This window comes from Vanessa atalanta, chromosome 17, assembly GCF_905147765.1.
Source record: "Vanessa atalanta chromosome 17, ilVanAtal1.2, whole genome shotgun sequence".
NCBI lineage: Eukaryota > Metazoa > Arthropoda > Insecta > Lepidoptera > Nymphalidae > Vanessa > Vanessa atalanta.
Window position 1 is genome coordinate 3,562,721 of NC_061887.1, and position 19,363 is coordinate 3,582,083.

A 19,363-nucleotide genomic window follows, 5' to 3' on the forward strand; every position below is an offset into this window, starting at 1 on the left:
AAGAGGCTTTATATTTTGATGCGTATATTCTTATTTAAAATGTGAGTTTGCCACTGTAATTAAAGGTCGAGACTCGATGGATTTATACTTTTGCCTTTAGCCTAGCTACTTACCTATTAAAAAAAATATGTTTGCTAAGTTATAAATCATCAAAATCTGAGTTAATATTAAACATAGCACTCTAGGTTATTGCAAAACGCGCTTAGCGTCGTGAGTGTATATCATAGTCATCCATCGTACACTATCCTCTTTATAATTTACAGTAGGAAAATCTATTAATATCGTCATATACATTTTTTCTCGTGTGGTTATATATAAACCCAAATACAGATAAATCTACTTCAGGAGTTAGAGTCACATAATATTATAATAATTGTATCTTAACTATTGTGTTGCAATAGAGATTATTATTATTACATAAATAACGTTTTTTAACAAAATCGTAAAATCAAATTTTAAACGATTTAACACCAACACTCAATTTGAATAAAACCTTTTTAAATATAATAACTCGATTCAGTTATTCATTACTATTGATAATTTTATTAAAAAAAGTTATTTTCAATATTTGACTTATTCTACAGTGTAGATTATAAAAGCTGTGCAAAGTATACTATTATTATAGCAATTGAACTAAATCATTGCAATTTCAAATTTAGAACCAATTTGATTACTTAAGAGACATAACTACTAACTTATTTATTATTATATGAAGTAAAAATAAGTATATTTTAAATATATCAGTGTCACACAAATAAACAACCCTATTTTACTGTACGTCACTAGTTTTTTATCGAAATATATGTATTATTTTGTACTATTTTGGATGTATTCCACATGTATGTATGTAAATGTAATACATCCAAAAAATAGTACAATTTTTAAAAAGTAATATATTATTAACATTGATAATACGCGACAAATTAATTAAACTAAAGATACCGTTTATTTTATTCCAACTTCTAAATTTTTTTCACTTCGGATTTATATATTTAATACTTCATACTACATTTTAATCAGCAGAACGTGTCGAAACTATAACGATACTATTACTGCGGTTTCTGATAATCCATCTCTAGACATTTTCACACTGAAATTGTACAGGGTTAAAAAATATATTAAAGCGAATTTTACTAAAAACTTAAAAATATGTATAGTTTTTTTGGTGTCAGAATGACTAACCCAAATATTTTTTTTAATTAATATTATTAATAAATCGACCTAGTACTATCTAGTTACGCTGTCTGTGTACGGATCGTGTAAATAATACTCCGCTTTGTTTACGTTTAATAATATAGCGTTATTTTCTGACTAATTAGTTATGTAAGCGATATAAATAAATGAGTCTTCTTTAAACTCATTTTTGTGACTTAACAAGACAGATATGCTACCTATTCGTCCTAGATCTACCCATTCGAAAGTGAATCGATTGGATGATATCTTAGTTCAATCAGCTTATACTAAGAAAGCCAGAACACCTTTTAACGACTCTGTTAAAAATAAATATTGAATTTATTTACTACTATACATTAATAATACAAAGACAGACATAATTTTATCTAACATCAAAGTATAGTTTTTGGTAATGTTATCAGTTCACTTAAATTATATTTATGTATTTAAATATAGCATATATAGCACAGGCTTAATTTTATGACTGTGCCACAACTGGGCTTCGACGCTGAAATATATATAATTAAAAGAAGTACGCTACATTTAGTAAGCGAAGTGAACAGATGTTTAACATTTAAAAAAAAAAATTAAGATAGTAGTTATTTTTTTTAAGGACAACACTTTCATTAAAAGTCAATACTCTTATCTAACCTTGAAAATTAGGATGTTACTTGTGTGTAGTTACTCTGTTGTTCACTAGCCCTATAAACCAGACTACAGCAATACTAAGTCCCTATTAAGTATGATGTTGCAATAATGGGCCCCAACAGTGAACATTGACAAGTTTTATGATTTGATTGCTGGTGTTAATTGTAACACTTATAAAGTTAAAATATAATTTCAATATAACAAACAAATTCGACCGTTATCACCTAAATCCTTCCAGGTGACAGTCGTCCGCAGAATATTAAACGCTCAATAAACGTCTCGTTGCCTCTCGTTTTGAAGTTACCTGCTAGAGTTTTAACATAAATTAGTGAAAGTATTTTATATCTTACAGAAATTTAAACTTCGAGTAGGTAATGTATCTGTCAATCAAGGGAATAATATTATTCGGGATAATATATTTCTCTGTAACCTAATTAATCTATGGTTAATGTTTATATTACGTATATTAAAAAAACAGATGTCAGTATATCTCTTTGAAATTTATAGACTTAGGCATCGATTGACCGATTATTTATTTATTGCTCTATCTCGAGTTGCTCGACTGTGCTCGACTGTGCTCAATTATTGTATATTATATTTAAAATTAGATGCTGATCGAAATGTGTGTAAAATTAATACACTTCGACAACATTTGGCCGATTACTGTTGTCTTTCATCAACAACTACATCAACTTCTGATATATATCTATACTAATATCATAAATGCAAAAGTAATTCTGTCGGTCTGTCTATTGCTCTTTCACGTCCCAAGATACTAATCCGAATTTAACCAAATTTGGTATGTAGCGAGCTTGAACTTAAAAGAAGTTACTTTTGTATACCTAACACCTGTCAACAACCTTTTAACCCGAGCGAAATAGCGGGTAGTTATTTGTATACATGTATGTCACCGTAGAATTGTATATTATTGTATTGATACCGTTAGATTACGATCTATTTCGCGAGATTGCGAACTGTCGAAAGATTGTGAACCGAAACATACTGCTTACAATTTAATGCATAACTTTTCGGTGGATTATAATCTACCGAAACTAATTTAAGTTAAATTATAAAAACTCTAACCTAATATAACTGAAATATCATAAACTAACGATATTTTTGACGTTTTATTTTGAGTGAATTCACCGTTCACAATATTTTTATAATCTCGAGAGATAGATTACAATCTAACGATATTTACAATGCTACAGTGATATATACAAATGTTGTCTTAGTATTTACTTTTTATTATTAATAATGTTATTGATTATTAATACATTAAACACTAAGTTTATTAAATTAATTTAATTTGTTATATTAATAACATTAAGGCCTTAACTACATACATAAATATCAATTAAAAATACTTACTGTACAAATCATGACCGCGAATTTTATTAACCTTTTTACTAATAAATAATATTTCATAACTATATTATAAGTAACGTAAAGTTTTCTTAACATTTGTTAACGTAATTATATGATATATATATATCCCATTGATATGATCAGTGATAACGTCGAGGTTTACTTGGGATGGAATTACTGATTGGGTCGAAGGATTAATTAAGGTTTGCAGTCGTCTTATGAATCACAATGATTTATTACGAATGATGGAAAGTTTCTTCGAAGATGTGTAAGTATTATAGTATAGTTAGTATATAAAACATTTATAAGCGCGCTTCGGGGGTAATACTAATGCCGTGACGGCAAACGACACGATACTTATGACGTCATAACTCCTCTCCACCGGTCTTTTCCCTTTGTATGCACAGACGACTAAAACACATTCATTTATTTACGTAACTATATATTTATTGAATTCACTAAAACTTAGAATAAATTATTTGAATAACAATCTTATTTAGATTTTTGTCTACATGTCTTGTGACGGGCAATTTTTTTTTTTAATTTTTCCATCCTTACGAAATGGCACACATTATGTCATTTGCTTGATGTATATACAGTTCAAGTTACATTCATTTAAGAAACATATATCAAGCGTCACATGCAAAGTTTCAAACAAACGGTAGAAAAACAAGTCGCAGGCAGTCAAGCTAAGCTGGATATGGTATAACCACCCGTCCTTCGTCAAACTGCAACGCTTTGTAATATTGTATTAAGGTTTGATAGTTGATAGAGGTTATTCTATTAACTAGTAAGCTAGTTCAGCTACAGTAGTAAGAGATTGAGAGTTAAATAAATTTAAGTATTGGCCCGTTGTTACGGATAGATTAACTTTACCTAGGAATAGAAATAATTTTAGTTATATAGTTGTAGTTGTTGTTATTGTGTTATTATGTAACAAATTTTAGTAAAAAAATATATTTTTGTATACTCGTTTTGCTAGTCGGTTTTATAAGTGTTAAGTTAGAAATAGGTATATCTTATCCCGTAGTTTGCCCGCGTTTGATGAGAGCAAGTTCAGGTCTTAGGTGGGTACCCAAACTCACTACCGGGCACTGTATTGGGTCCAGATATTGTGATTTTCTTTTTGGCACTGGGCCCAGGGAATTGCGGATACGGGTCATTCCCATAAATAATGAATGTAAAACTCAATGTCTCAATATAGCGTGAACTTATCTGCAATAGATTGATTCGTTTAAAGTTATAAGACCACTAATAGCACTCAACAATAAAAAAATAAAATTTGTTTTTTAAAAAGGTTTTTAGCCTTCTCTACCACGTAGCGGTGTGACATATTTTCATTCATCAAAACCATGCATTTTCCTTTACTACTAAACACGAAATAGTTTTTTCAAACTATCAGGAGGCGCACCTGATGGAAAGTGCCAAACCACTAAACCGACGACATTTGCAACACCAGAGGACTAGCAGGTTGGTGGCATTTAAGAAATTAAATCATCCAACCAGTATGATCTTGGTTTATATAAAATACAATAACCTATCATACGATGTTTATGTAATTTTTAAGAACGGACCGTGGAAAACTAGCTTATATATGGCTTTAACCCAATTCTATCGAAATCGGCAGCAATACATGCCAAACCCATTACTGTAGCATTTTACGAGATGGGTCAGTACTTTGTGTTGACCAAAAGCGACATTAGTTTTTAGTGATGCACCGATGCAACATGCAATAACAAATTTAACATTGTTACTGCGACACGGCAGCACTATGAGTAAATGGTGGAGCTTGTTACATAAAACGAAATACAATTTTTAAAAGCGTAACGGATATGTTCGCGTCGAAATTCCCTTTGAACCATGGAATATGTCGAGTTTTAGATTTTTATAAAACAACAAATTGTTTTTTTTTTTTATTATTATTGAAAATGATTATCGCGTTCGTTTATTGTTTTTACTTCAATATTCTAAATCTAAATATAATATTATGTTTCGGAAAGGTTTTTAAAGGAGATTTAAATAATTTCACTTTAGTCTAAACTCACATTGGGTACCTTTTACGTCATCGGCTGCCAGCGAGCAATGACCATTCAGGTTGAGGCTCAATTAGTGTATTCGACTTTGATCAGCGGTTCAGAAACTAGAAACGGTTAATTTTTTCATGTAAATATTAATTTATTCTTTCAGTTACGATTTTATATACACCGACCTAAGGCTATTGACCAAGTCTTGCCTACCTTTGATCACAATTGGCAATACACTAATCGATATACTATATATCTGACTGTAAACATAATTTAACACATATTATGTTATTATATACAACTTCATCTGTTTGTATATGTGATCAAATCGTGTAACTGAGTTTTTTACCAGTTCAAGCCCAACAAATAGAGCTGATTTTTTTTAGAGCTGGCGAAAATAATTCTAAACTTTTAATGTTTTGATTTTGAGTGATGAACTTATTTTAATTTAGAGTACTCATAAACAAACTTCTTATAAATATAATTTTGAGTCGATCAACGGGTAAATTAAAAAAAAAGATTATAAAAAAATATTGAAGGTTGAACGCGATCTGTCAGAGTAACAAAATATATTATTATCTCAGGAAACAAAAGAAAGTTACGAAATAAAAAAATCTTTTAAACGAAAATGTATCTCCTAGATGTTTATTACGAAATGATTTGAAAAAGTTGAGTAGAAACTCATCACTGAAATAAAACTATTAAAAAGTAAAGTTTTGTTGTAATTTAATAATTTTAAATGAAAGGAAATTGTTAATGACATTTGCTCGTAGAAACTACAGCAACGAAGACAATTACTTTGAAATATCCTACCCGAGAATGTAATTTGCACTTGATTTACTTAGCAAGCGCAAAGTAACGTACTCGCGACGTAAACACAAGACATGCGAGGGCGTGTTTCGAAGTGCAGGGAGCGGTTTTTTAAAGCCTTATTTAGCCTTATTAGGAACATACATACAGTATTATCAAAGTACTATATTTTTAAATATTATTAAAAAAATACTTCTGATTCTAATGTTATGGACGCGATTAATAATTATTAATTTTTTTTTTTTTGCAGTGCTAGCCAACACTGATTTAGCCGCATATATTATACCTTATAATTTTGTCAGTAATCCCTTGGAGTTATTGTCAGCAGTTCTTCTCAATATCGATATTTCTTTCTAAATAGATTAGAGTGATAGATTTTGATACATAAGCAAAATATGCTTCCGGAACGACACATACATATATATATTTTTATCGACAATTGTTATATACGTATTATGTATTACTACAAAGTTATTCCCGGAACCCATCTTTAAAAGTATATAATTTTAGTATAGTATATAATATTATACAAATATCAACCTCGAAACTTATTTATTTCATATTAAAGAGTGTCCGAAAAACCCGATAATATATTCGTTATATATACAAATATGTTACAACGTTGAAAACCGAATAAAAATAATATTTACTATTAAAACTGTGCCTTCTGTACATATATGTACTTTTGAATTGAAAATTCATAACATACATAAATATTTATATTTCGAAAAAAAATAATAGTAAGCTTAATAGAGAAGAAACTCGCATCCGCTCTCTAAATTATTATTCGTAAGCAGACAAAAGACCGATAATAAATAAATATATATATAATTCTTATAACTACTACTGCAAATTTTTGGCACAAATATCTCCAGCAATTCGTCATATTAAGATCATTGACCTATCTAATAATAGTGTTCCATTAAGTAAAATATCAATGAAACATATTTGAAAATACTAACAGATTAAAAAAAATCACGATCTATTATTATATTTAATTTAGCCTTAGGATAATTGTTGTAGCGTTAGTTTAGAACTGGCAGTTTGACAAAAGTAAAAGGTAGAAGCCCTGACCCAGACAGCGAAAATGCTGAAAATCTATTTTTAGTTAAGTCTTTAATAATTAGTTGCAAAAAAACAAAACGAATGTTAAATACTTCTGACGTATATGATGTCCAGAGTAGATAATATACAGTGATGATGATGAAGTTGAATATGTCCTTCAAGCCGTTTTCGGCAACAGTTGCCATTCGCAAGAAAGAATATCCAACTGCTGAGGACGTATCATAGTAAACACATGTGCATTAATTCACTTTAAAAACGTCGGAACGATAAATACGACAAGACTGGAGAGGACTCAGGCATAGCGCTTGGGTTTACGTGCTTTACGAGGTGTTAAATGCCATTTTCTAAACTGGGAATGCAGTTTGAGATTTTCATCATAGAAAACTCAATAAATATTTTGGTCCAAAGTGGAAATTGAGTTCCGAACTTCGGGATCTACAACAATATAAGCTAGCCATTAGCTGATTAGATCAACGAGGCAAGCAATTGTTACCTAATTGCCCGCTTCGTGGTAACTTTTTATTTTGTCTATCTAATAAAAAGCATTGAGTAAATATTTGACTCCATCGCATATTTAATATTATTCACTAAATTTTAATATTATTATTCGCAAAAAATTAGGAATTACTGTATAACGAATGTATGTAAGAGTATGTATGTATATAAATCTTACATCTATCTTACAGGAATTGTTGATTTAAAAACATCTTATTAATGGTGCGTAAAGCTGAGATAAGTCAGTGTATAAAAAGCGATCCCTATCCGATCCCTCAAGGTCTCGAATTCAAATTTTGCTAAGTAAGTCTGAGTTTTTGTACATTTATCATTTAAAGTGTCTGTAGACAAAAGATTTGTACATTCATAAAAAAAATTATATGACCTAATGAAATTATATAACTATTAAACGTACAAACTGCTTTTGTTGTTAATTCAAAAACAAAAACTGTGAAGAAAACATGTGTGTGCAAAATGTTATTATGCAATTATAAAATTCTTGGATGAGATAATTCACCTTATAGCACTCCTTAGTGATGAGACGATCGCCTCGTAGCTGTTTCTTTGTTATATTGAAAATTGTAAACAATTATAAAATTTGACGAAAAATACCAGTTCGTCTCATGTCAGGTAATGTTCTTTTATCAGATAGTATTGAATTTGATTGTCAATAAGTATAATACTAATCGTAACCACGGATTGCGTATTCAAATTCGGACAAGCATCACTCATTGACATGTGCTTAATTTGTGTTTAAAATTCATCCCGTGGTCGGTGGGGAAGGAACATCGTATGGATAATGAAATTCATTGATATCTATCTCCAAAAAAGAGTATGACCAGCAAGTGGAAATTTATCGGCTGTTTCTAAACTATGACACAAGTACTAAAACTAAGTAAAATATATAGTAATATATTAAAGTTATTGGACAACATCACATACATTACTCTGGTCTCTGATCCCAATGTAAGTAGCTAAAGCACTTGTGTTATGGAAAAACAGGAGTAACGACGTTACAACAAATACCCAGACCCAAGACAACATAGAAAACTAATGAACTTTTTCTACATCGACTCGGTCGGGAATCGAACCCGGGACCTCGAGTGGCCATAAAAACCCGTGTACACACTGCTCGACCACGGAGATCGTCAAAATATAATATTAGATATAAGTAATTGAACAAGAAAATTCGAGTAGTTGTTCAAACTTTGTTCACTATGGCAAGATCTTTATGTATTTCGTATCATACAATTTTATCACAAGGAAAACGATCGCAATAATGGTCAGGGAATTGGCAAACGTTTCAATACTAATCGAAATATGTTCTTGGCATAAAGTGTATCGATATTATATTGATCTGACGTTAATTTAGAGTTATGGGTCGAAACGCCATTTCTAAATTAATTTCCTTTTATATATCTACAAGAGATTATACGTTCAACAGTATAAACATCTAATAAATTATGTATGTATAACTGTTTGATATTAAAAGAGATAAAAGTTGCCACATATAAGTATATATATTAATTGGACTAATCGCTATTGCAATTGGTATATTCATTCAAGCAAGACAACAATTTGCGGATTTTGCTCGCAATATTTACTTGGTGGTAGGACTCTGAGCAAGCCCATCTGAGTAGGCACCAACCACTAATCAGATATTCTACCACCAAACAGAACTACTTAATATATCTGTGTTCCGGTACGGCACGCCTACCAGTGTCGTGAAATATATCTAATTTAATAAGACATATATTTTTAAATTATCATTTGTCTGAAAAATCTTGAGATTTTTAAAGACAAATATATGTATTATTTAGTGCTAATTTTGATTCATTTCCTGTTTATAATTTATCACGTGATAAGGAAAATTTCTTTGAAATTATACATCAAATGGAATCTCATGTAAATCAACTAAACTACATCACTACAAAATCTACTGCTTACTGTAATTCGTTGTCGAATAAGCTTTAAATTTGTTTTCTTAACAGAACTTGTCGACAATTTATGTTTTCTCTTTCTTTAAGATTTTTTAGTTAGCCATATTGACCTCAACAGCGGACAGGAAGCCAAGTACCTACTAATACTCAAGCCAGATGTCGGGAGTCCTCTTAAGAACTCAGAATACTCATATCTTAAGAGTACCTCCTATAAGGTCAGAATCCAGTTTAGAATGTCGTCGACGTCGGGAGGGAAACGTGTGCTACATATTATTACGTGATAACCTTTAGCGTTGACGGTTCTAAATGAATAACATACAATTTAGACATTACATGTTAAAAGATTCAACGATTCAGAGACAAAAGTCGTCCCGACGAAAATAATGTTTAGTTATAATTTAACTTGGTTATAACTTCAATCTTAAACATTACTGCTATAAACATACTGAACTAAGGAAGAGATTCAATTATGACTTACATAATTGAATCTCTTCTAATAACAATACGTCCGACTATATTATGAACTAAATTATAATATTTTCGAACAAATTAAGAATAATAATATTATCCCATATTAGTAATAATAATAGTATTATCTCAATACGTTCAGATTTAAAATCAAATAAAAACTACTAATTACTAGTAAGTAAATCTAATATTTGTTTGGTTTTTTTTTTTTCGTGTCCTTAGAAGAAAAGGAATTGTTGATTTATAAAAGATATTTAACAAAATGACCCTTTTCACATAAATTTTGGGGATTTTTTTATATACTACAAACTTTTACTATTTTATTTTATACTAGCCACCGCCCGACTTCTTATTGGTTGAATAAGGGTCTATATAGAATGTTTACTTTTAAAGAATGAATGGAAAATCTGTGGACAGTAAAATAGACCCGAATCGAATGAATAGTTTAGAAACGCATCGAGGGAATTACAGTCATTCATATTTATTTGTTAAGAAGAAGAAGACGATATATAATATTTAATCTTAACATCATATGTAAGACCGAATAAAAGGGGGGTATACAATGTGAACATGGAATGCAGCAAGCGTCGAGAAAACGGTGTGATGGCAGGAAACGTGGCCGGCACTGGGGGGAAGCAATTTCCGTACCGCATCAATAACTCGCCGGATTTATGTTACACTGTTTATCCAGACCTTTTGTGTTTGATTACAACTGATAAGATTCAAGTTCGGTCTTTTTATTAGTGGAAAATAACTTACGTACTTATTTTTATGAAGTTCCGTGAGTGTTTCATTAAACAAACATTTTATTAATATTTTGTACATTATGTAAATTAATTTATGCATATGTTCCTGATTATATTCATCTCAATATGAAGTGCATTTCAACTCCCAGGTTTCAAACTTTATGTCATAATGAATGTCAACTATTAAACTTCATTATTAAATATAAAATTAAATGTAATTTCATTTCAATTTGTTTTATTTGTAAATAGAAATTGTGTGAAAGCTTCATGTAATAATTTGCTTGTGACAACAATATGTAATAAAATATCATTTGGTATATTAAAATTTCAATATTTAATCACGATTGCAAATAAATTGAACATTAACGAACTCGTAAATGTTCAATCCGATTCTGAAATTTATATTCAATATTGTACGAGTCGAGTTTAGTTTTCGAGAATAGAAAGATATCTGGCATGCGATTGGCAAGAATGTGTGTAATCACCGCTTCTATTGTAAGATTTTTATATCTTTACAAACCACCGAAACTTTGTTAACTGCATAAAATATAAGGTGTTAAATCCTTGACATCGTTTTGAAGTATGTTTTTAAACTCCACCAGAATATTAAGACTCGGGCCCGAAATCAAACAACACCCAGATTCTCTTATATGTTAAAACATTGCGAGCTATTTTTAAATGAAGACCTTTACTCTGAAACTTTCGATACTGAGAAAGATCAGTCATAAGTGATACAATGACCAAAATACTGAACATTTCAAGGTTGAACGGCATTCTATAAAATGGCCGTAACGTCGGTTGATTAAGACGCGTCAAAGTTGTCTCAAATATGAGTACTTACGGTTTTCACAGCTGGGAGGTCGCTGACAGGAGAGTAACTCACACTCGCTGCAAGAACACAATTCACTGTCAGTGGGTCAATGGTTAGGAGAGCGGTGTGGAAATAAGTGGCGTGTAAAATTAGCGCAGCTTCGCGACGGGAGCGACACGTCGTCGCTTGGCGAACGGTCGGCGGCGACTAGGGCGTCCCGCCGGCGCCTTGCCGCCGCCCGCCCCTCGCCTTATCACGAATAAAATTTATTTAACGGATAATCGGCCCGCCGATGGGGGATCCATTGAAATTTTCACATTTTACGGTGCGATTATTAATAATTGAAACGTCTTCTGCGCTCAGATCGAGACATATGTTACATTTTAAATATGTAATTATTCGATTATGAAAATGATGTATGATAAGAATCACCAGTTACAATGTTAGAAAACATTTTTATTTTATTATAAAATTAATACCGCCCCTGCACACAGTATACCATTTTTTGAATTAAAAGCTCCTTTACTAAATATGTACTACTGCTATAATATTTCCTTTGAATACCGGATATTATGTTCAAAGAATGAGCGAAATACACACTGGCACTAGTAGACAACTAACCGACGCCAGCTAAATAAGATTTTAAAAAATATAAAAGAAACACATTATCGTTTGCGAAAATTGTAATAACAAGAGTTAAATGAATGAAACAAACGGAAGCTACAAAACGTATAATAAAATATAACAAATGGGATAACAATTTGGTATCGTCACAGCGATCTCGCTTCGGGAAAGCCGTCACGGCGTGACGCAATGAAAAACAATCGCCAGCGACTCGTACTGTTGTATTTTTAACGTGCAAATTGCCACTTGTTCTCAACTATAGCGACCACTTCTACCCGGATCATTAAAACTTCGCCCGATCTAACGAATTGTAACTCTTTGCACGATGTATTTGAAGTCCACGCTTTGCCATGCTTATGAGATGCCATTCTCTTATTATAAGCATGTCAAGGGGGTTAATTAACGACTTTACAACAACGAATTCTTTTGCTTGGATAGTGGTATTCATTGTTTTTCGCATTGTTCAGTTTCAGCTGTTGTTTTATTATGAAGTACATCTTATAGAGTATTCTTATTATTTTCTGTGCTAATTGCATTTCTTGTTATGATACTTTGTAAATCTCAACGATCATTGCCAACCGCTCGCTCTACGAATATATGAAAATTGCCACTTGTTCTCAACTATAGCGACTTTATTTGCGCCCGGATATTAAAACATTACTCAACGTGAGAAATACATAAAATGATCTTATTCGGATTTTGTTCTTTGCGAATAAAATCGATATAAAAAGGAAATAGAATCGAATAAAATGTGATTAACCTTTACATATTTACTACAATCATTGTCTTTATGTCTAATATTAAATTGATTTTGATTTTTTTCTCGTTTCTTCAGAAGTATATAATTAAATTCATATCGTTTACTAAATACCGTATATTGGTTTACGCGTAAATTAATTTCATCGCAGACGTCAATATAAGCGTGTGTGTGTGTGTCTCGTTAAATTAATTCGTTTTTATTATAATAAACAAATATAGTTTACTTTGTATTTTTGCTGTCCTTATTCGTAGTCGTCTTACGCACACTGAGATATCATGTAAGCACGTGCACCACTTACGTATATTAATGGAAGCCGATTATAATAAAGTCTGGAGGGGCGCGCCTTCGGGAGCGAATAGATCTTTACGGGCTGAAGAAGTTCAAACTCATTTCAATCTAAACATACTTCTACAAAATATACTTCAATGGAAGGCTAATTTGGTTTTTATTCAATTCGATTTAGGTTTTTTTTTCAGGCGTCATCCCTAATATGGGTAGTTGAATGTATAATTGGATTAAATATCACCCAGATTTATTGTAAAAATACATTAATATTTAAATTTTGGTAAAATAATCACTCTTGGAGCTAAATCCAGGGCCGGATTATGCTGTAAGCATTGGACACCGCTACGCAGTGATAGTCTTGAAGACCTTCTTCCCTAAGTGCTATAAGGTCTCTATTTCGGAAGGTAGCATTTAATTAAGGTATACCGCTAAATTTTAATAAACCCGTCTCTGATGAAGTCACGAATGTAATATTGCTTTTGTGAAATTCCTACTTAAAAAGACAGATAGATATAGTTACTTAAATCTTTGTGAAGTAAAGAGGCATCAATTTAAAGAACTTTACTCCACAAGCCGACCAAGGTGACCTCACCTTGGCCACAATCGGCGTTTGCCAACATTGCCTCTGCATAACCCGTCACTGACTTCTTCCTTTGGGCATCATGATGATGTCCGAGCTATTATCATTATATATATAATAATAATAATAATAGTAAATATAATAATTTTAATCAATCAATAGTGTTTACAATAATGATGATTATAACATATAATTATATTTTCTTTGTACGTCAATCACGTGAAAACTTCTGAAGTTAGCGGTACTAAACTATGACAATCGACGCGGAATATTTCGTACATAGTTGTTGACTATTAGTTTTTCGAATTCCGTTGATTATTCTCCATTTATTTATTTAATAGCCAGCGCCATGGCAGCCAGATATATAGTTCTAAATATAAGTATTTATATAAGTATTTATTAAATATAAGTATTTGTAGCTAGCTAGCACTTTATAATATATAAATGCGAATGAAATTTGTGAACCAGTCACCATGGAATGATGACAGGATCATGGAATTTTGCATACACGATGTCAGGTACAGGAAAAGAGGCGGGCGGAAAGCAATTTATAATTAAAAAGATGTCTCAGGAAAGAACTTAGCACTTACCATTAATTTTCACATTTATTTATTTACCTTTCTGCCGTAAATGTAAGAATAATTAAAGCGTTAAAATTGTAAGTGTAAAAATACGCAAAATAATAACCAACGGTTTGTTTCCTTTGAATATTGGAAGTTTAAATTTGAGATTGGAGGCAATTTCTATGGCACGTGTAGGGTAATAAGTTTCTCTATCATCCAATTGTTGTCTAGATACCAGTTAACGACGATTTTCTAAAGGACATAATAGGATTATTCTATTAAAGATATATATCTAATAATTAAAACTATAGTCGTAATTGTTATTTATATTCCATTCACTCATTCAATACATTCGAATTTTATCTAACAAGATATGATGCATTATCGGTCATTCGTTTTAAATATAATTCTTTTCCCTTTTAAATAGGTACTACTAGATTTATAAATACATACAGACATACATAAACAGCATGTAAATTTCCCACTGCTGGGCTAAGGCCTCCTCTCCCTTTGAGGAGAAGGTTTGGAGCATATTCCACCACGCTGCTCCATTGCGGCTTGGTGAAATACACATGTGGGCGAATTTCGTTGAAATTAGACACATGCAGGTTTCCTCACGATGTTTTCCTTCACCGCCGAGCACGAGATGAATTATAAACACAAATTAAGCACATGAAAATTCAGTGGTGCTTGCCTGGGTTTGAATCCGAAATCATCGGTTAAGATGCACGCGTTCTAACCACTGGGCCATCTCGGATCTTTATTTAATCTAGATTTATAAATATACAAAATAAACTCATATATCACTGATTTGTTCGACTGACTTCGCATTATTGCCTTTTTAACATTGCTAAATATTATTCATAAGGCTGAACGTGTAATATGTGAAATATACTGGCACGAAACACGCACGCACGCCATATAATTAAATGTTTACATTCGATCATAAAATGAGAAAAATCGAGGAAAACAATAAACAAGGAAAAAGATGTAATTGTAATTGACGGGTGGTGTGAACAATTTGTGGCAATTGAAGAATTAATTAAAGAAGATTTTAATATATAGGATTTTTATCGTGTTCTGTACATAGAATGCAATCTTGATGAGCTTAATAAAAACGTATTAAGAAATACACGAGAGTATATTATATTTCAGTTGCTACACGTAGCAAAAGTTTAATCTAAAAATTGAGACCTTTGCTGTCGTTAAGTTACTGGTATTACCAGACTTTACTACCAGATTTTGTGGCAGATGACCCCTCTTCCTCAACCCTTCATAAGATTTTATTACATTTTTTATTCAAACTATAAAAATATGATGAGGGTCATTTATGTTTCTTTGTATCTGTGCCACCCTTAAAATAAAATCTATTGATAATATATACTCGTTATATATTATAAGTATACACAAAAACTGACCAAATCCCCTATATTTCCGCTCTCAACGAATGGAATTTTGAAATTGAATTTTCAAGACTTGAAATGGGACCACCCTACAATATATTCGGTTCAAATCGGTTAAAATCAGCTTACAATAAATCAAATCAATCCAAAACATACCTTATTCAAGTAGGCTTTTACAAGCACTTTTGAATCGTCATTTAACAAACTAGTTAAAGTAAAGCTACCACCGGTTCGTAATGTAGATTCTGCCGAGAAGAACCGGCAAGAAATTCAGTAGTTACTCTAAGAAAACTTCATCGATACAAGCCTAGAAGAAATGAAAAACCTTCTAATTATCCATTGTTATTCCACTTTGAGAAGACTTTGAGAAGCGGTTTACAAAGCTATTGGCGGATACATTACTCAAAATTCTAATCTAATATTCTCTATCTCTAACCTTCTCCTATTTAAAAATGGCTTTAAAAGTGGCTACAGAGCGGAACTAGAGTTTGCACTTATTGATAATATGTATATCGTTGAAATCCATCAAATAACTTTTGAAAAATAAACAAAACTAAATAATATTTTTTTATACACCGTCCTTGTTAATGACTTATTAATAACATTACTTTTATTTGCTCTTGTTAATATAAAAAAAAACTGTACATATTTCTTTCTCTTCTAAATCCTATAATTGATTAACACTGGCTGGCTCATAAAGCAATTTCTGTTAACTATTTACAAAATGTATTCGAAATTATATCAAGAATTTCTGACGCGCTGTTTCAATTTCGTAAGTCGAAACATCATTAAATTCATAATTTGCTCGTTTAAATTTGTATTTGCATTGTAAGGCTATATTTCATGATCAAATAAATCGAATTCCATTCATTTTGGTTTCAATTGCTTGTTTACGCGATATTGCTTTTAGAATTATTAAAATATACAATATTTGAAAAAATAAACATCTAAATGGCAAAACGCATAAACGCGTTTTTCTCCTACCCTTTTTAACTTATGTGGGACTGGAGGGCGTTAACGGCCGAATACCCACTAAAATACCAGCGTTACCCACATTTATTTTAAATTAAAGAACACCCACGGGCTCGCAGTTGCCCGTGCCATTTTTCAGTTTGAGTTAGATGTGGTGGTTTTACAATTTTTCTTATTTACTAGACAGTAGCAGATCTTCACTGGAGTTGGAGCTCATTGTCCTTCTGGGAAGACGAGGCCCACTGGCCCAAACTGACTTATTTCTAAATATAGATATTAAATATAGGTTATATTATAGATATGTAAATTATATATATTCTATACTTTTTTCTCTTTGTTTCATATGCATTTACATTCGCGTTATCTACTTTTTCTATACGGGGCTTGCGGGGCTGTTTGTACTAAGCTGCTTTTGTATACTTCTTTGACGGCGGTTAGCCCACCTAAGAGGGTGCGGGCATGCGAGCAAGATAGGAGGATTAGTAGCCTTATAATCTAGTTACTAGATAAACAAAACCAATAAGGAATACTTAGTATCGCTGCTAGATTCCGGGTTGACGCGTGAGTGAGTCAGTATTACTGCAGGAACAAGGAACATAATATCTTAACTCCCAAGATCGTTGGCGCATTTTTGATGTTAGGAATACTTAATATTTCTTACAATGCCAGTGTCTTTGGGAGTGGTGACCACTTACAATCAGGTGGCCTATTTGCCCGTCCGCCTAACTATTACATAACAAACAAGACAGTTGAAATTATAAACATTATATATTACATAATCACTTGCCAAGTGTTATCTAGTCCGAGCTTAATAAGCCCACTAGAGCGTAAAGAGCACACACCAGAGCGTACACCCTTACTGCACGCCTTATACCCTTAATACTTTATTTGAAATTATCTGCATATAGTAACTATCTGCTTCTTGTCCAAATTACAAGTTTTCCACAATATATTAATTTGTATAGTTAGAGTCAGTGCATCTTTGGCCAAACGCAGTAGAACATACTTACACAGGTTTTGTTGCGCCTGCTTAAGCAAGCTTACATTTCAAAGAAGCATAATATTTAAATATTTATGGTAGTTATGTTGTAATCAACTTCCAATTTTTGGTCGTTGTTGAAAATCGTTTTAACAAATTTGACTTTAATCCTGAATGGTCATTAGACGGTGGTAGGATCTTTGGCGATTAATGAGCTTTCAGTAATTAGTCAGATTTGTAAACGTCACGCTTTTTGTTTAAGCCTTTTTTTTTTGCAATGTTAATGTTGTTAATTTATCAGGGAATACTGTGTTTACTGTGCTATGCTTTAAAGTATATATTGAGCAACTTTGACAATTAATGTAATTGCTTTAAAAAGTTTTATAGTTAATGACAATATTAAAATAAAATCTGACTCTCAAAGAGACCGAATAGCAAAAACTGTAAAAATATAAAGATGATAGATCAAAGATGAAGATACAACTAAATAGTAACTTAAGAGATTGTCTACGAGATTTACTCTTCGAAAAGCCGTATTACTTATACGAAAAATTTATTGATATTTGTACACTCACGAACCGTAAAACAACTTCCTTAATTCCGACTGACACTTGTTAACACTGCATGGTAATTGCAATAAAACACAACGCTCCAAAATTGCCAACATTAAATTTTCATAGCCAAGACCCTATATATCGGGGTGAACCAAACGTAAGCGTGATTCAGACACTTTTATTTTCAGTGTAAACATCTATTACCTTTTTATTCGGCTATACAATATTTTTAATTTCAAGGAAATGTAAATGGTATTATTTCAACAGATTTAATGATTTTCGTTTTGTACTGAATATTCAACCAGTTATTCAATCTATATAGATTTGTTAAACTAGCGCTGTAACTGACTTCCACTTCTGCATGTCATTGTCATGATAATCTGTTTAGCACTTCGTCTATCACGCCACAGTTTCTCAGAACTATGGAGGCATCCATATTAAAGTTTCTCCAAGACAGGCATTTCAGAATATAACTAAATTGGCAAAGCTCACTCAGAGATATAGGTTAAGTATGTATAACATATTTTAATAATAAGTTAATATACTAAGCAAATATTTATTCATAAAAATATGTTACACTTGTTTATGAAAGTATTTTTATTATTATTATTGTATTAAGTTTCGAAAAGTTAGCGATGAAACCAAATTCTTCCTATTCTGGTTTTACATTATTACGAGTACAATTAAGATCCTACCATTTTTCTAGCGAATTCTTATTTCAAAGAACTCAGCGACGAAATATGAATAATATTAGTTATTACTATTGATATGTATTTAAATAAAAATTGAGCTTAATTTCTCATGAACTATTCCATTACGTAATCGACTTCTTCTCAAATCTTTTGACTTAGCAGCATGCCATCATATCTGCCCCAAAATCGTAAAAGCATTTTGCTAATAGGATTAAAGTTTTTATAGAAACACGCTGCAAGACTTACGTTAGCACAGGATATAAAATATAATTGACAATGTATATTATTTCAGAATCATAGTAACTAGTACGTCTCTGCGATTTTTCTCGGTAGAATGTTCATTACCATTACTAGTAATTTTTTGCAATTTTAATTTTATAAGTATATATTACATATAAATACA

At 31.5% G+C, this 19,363-nt stretch overlaps 1 protein-coding gene across 2 annotated transcripts in view; it reads right to left on the reverse strand.

The window, feature by feature from the left end:
* Positions 1-11,750, reverse strand: part of LOC125070228 (receptor-type tyrosine-protein phosphatase kappa) — a 160,434-nt gene extending 148,684 nt beyond the window's left edge. For both annotated transcript variants that reach the window (XM_047679997.1, XM_047679995.1), the window contains exon 1: positions 11,579-11,750. The gene's annotated coding sequence lies outside the window, so the exon portion shown is untranslated. The remainder of the gene's footprint in view (positions 1-11,578) is intronic.
* Between the last annotated feature and the right edge of the window lie 7,613 nt (positions 11,751-19,363).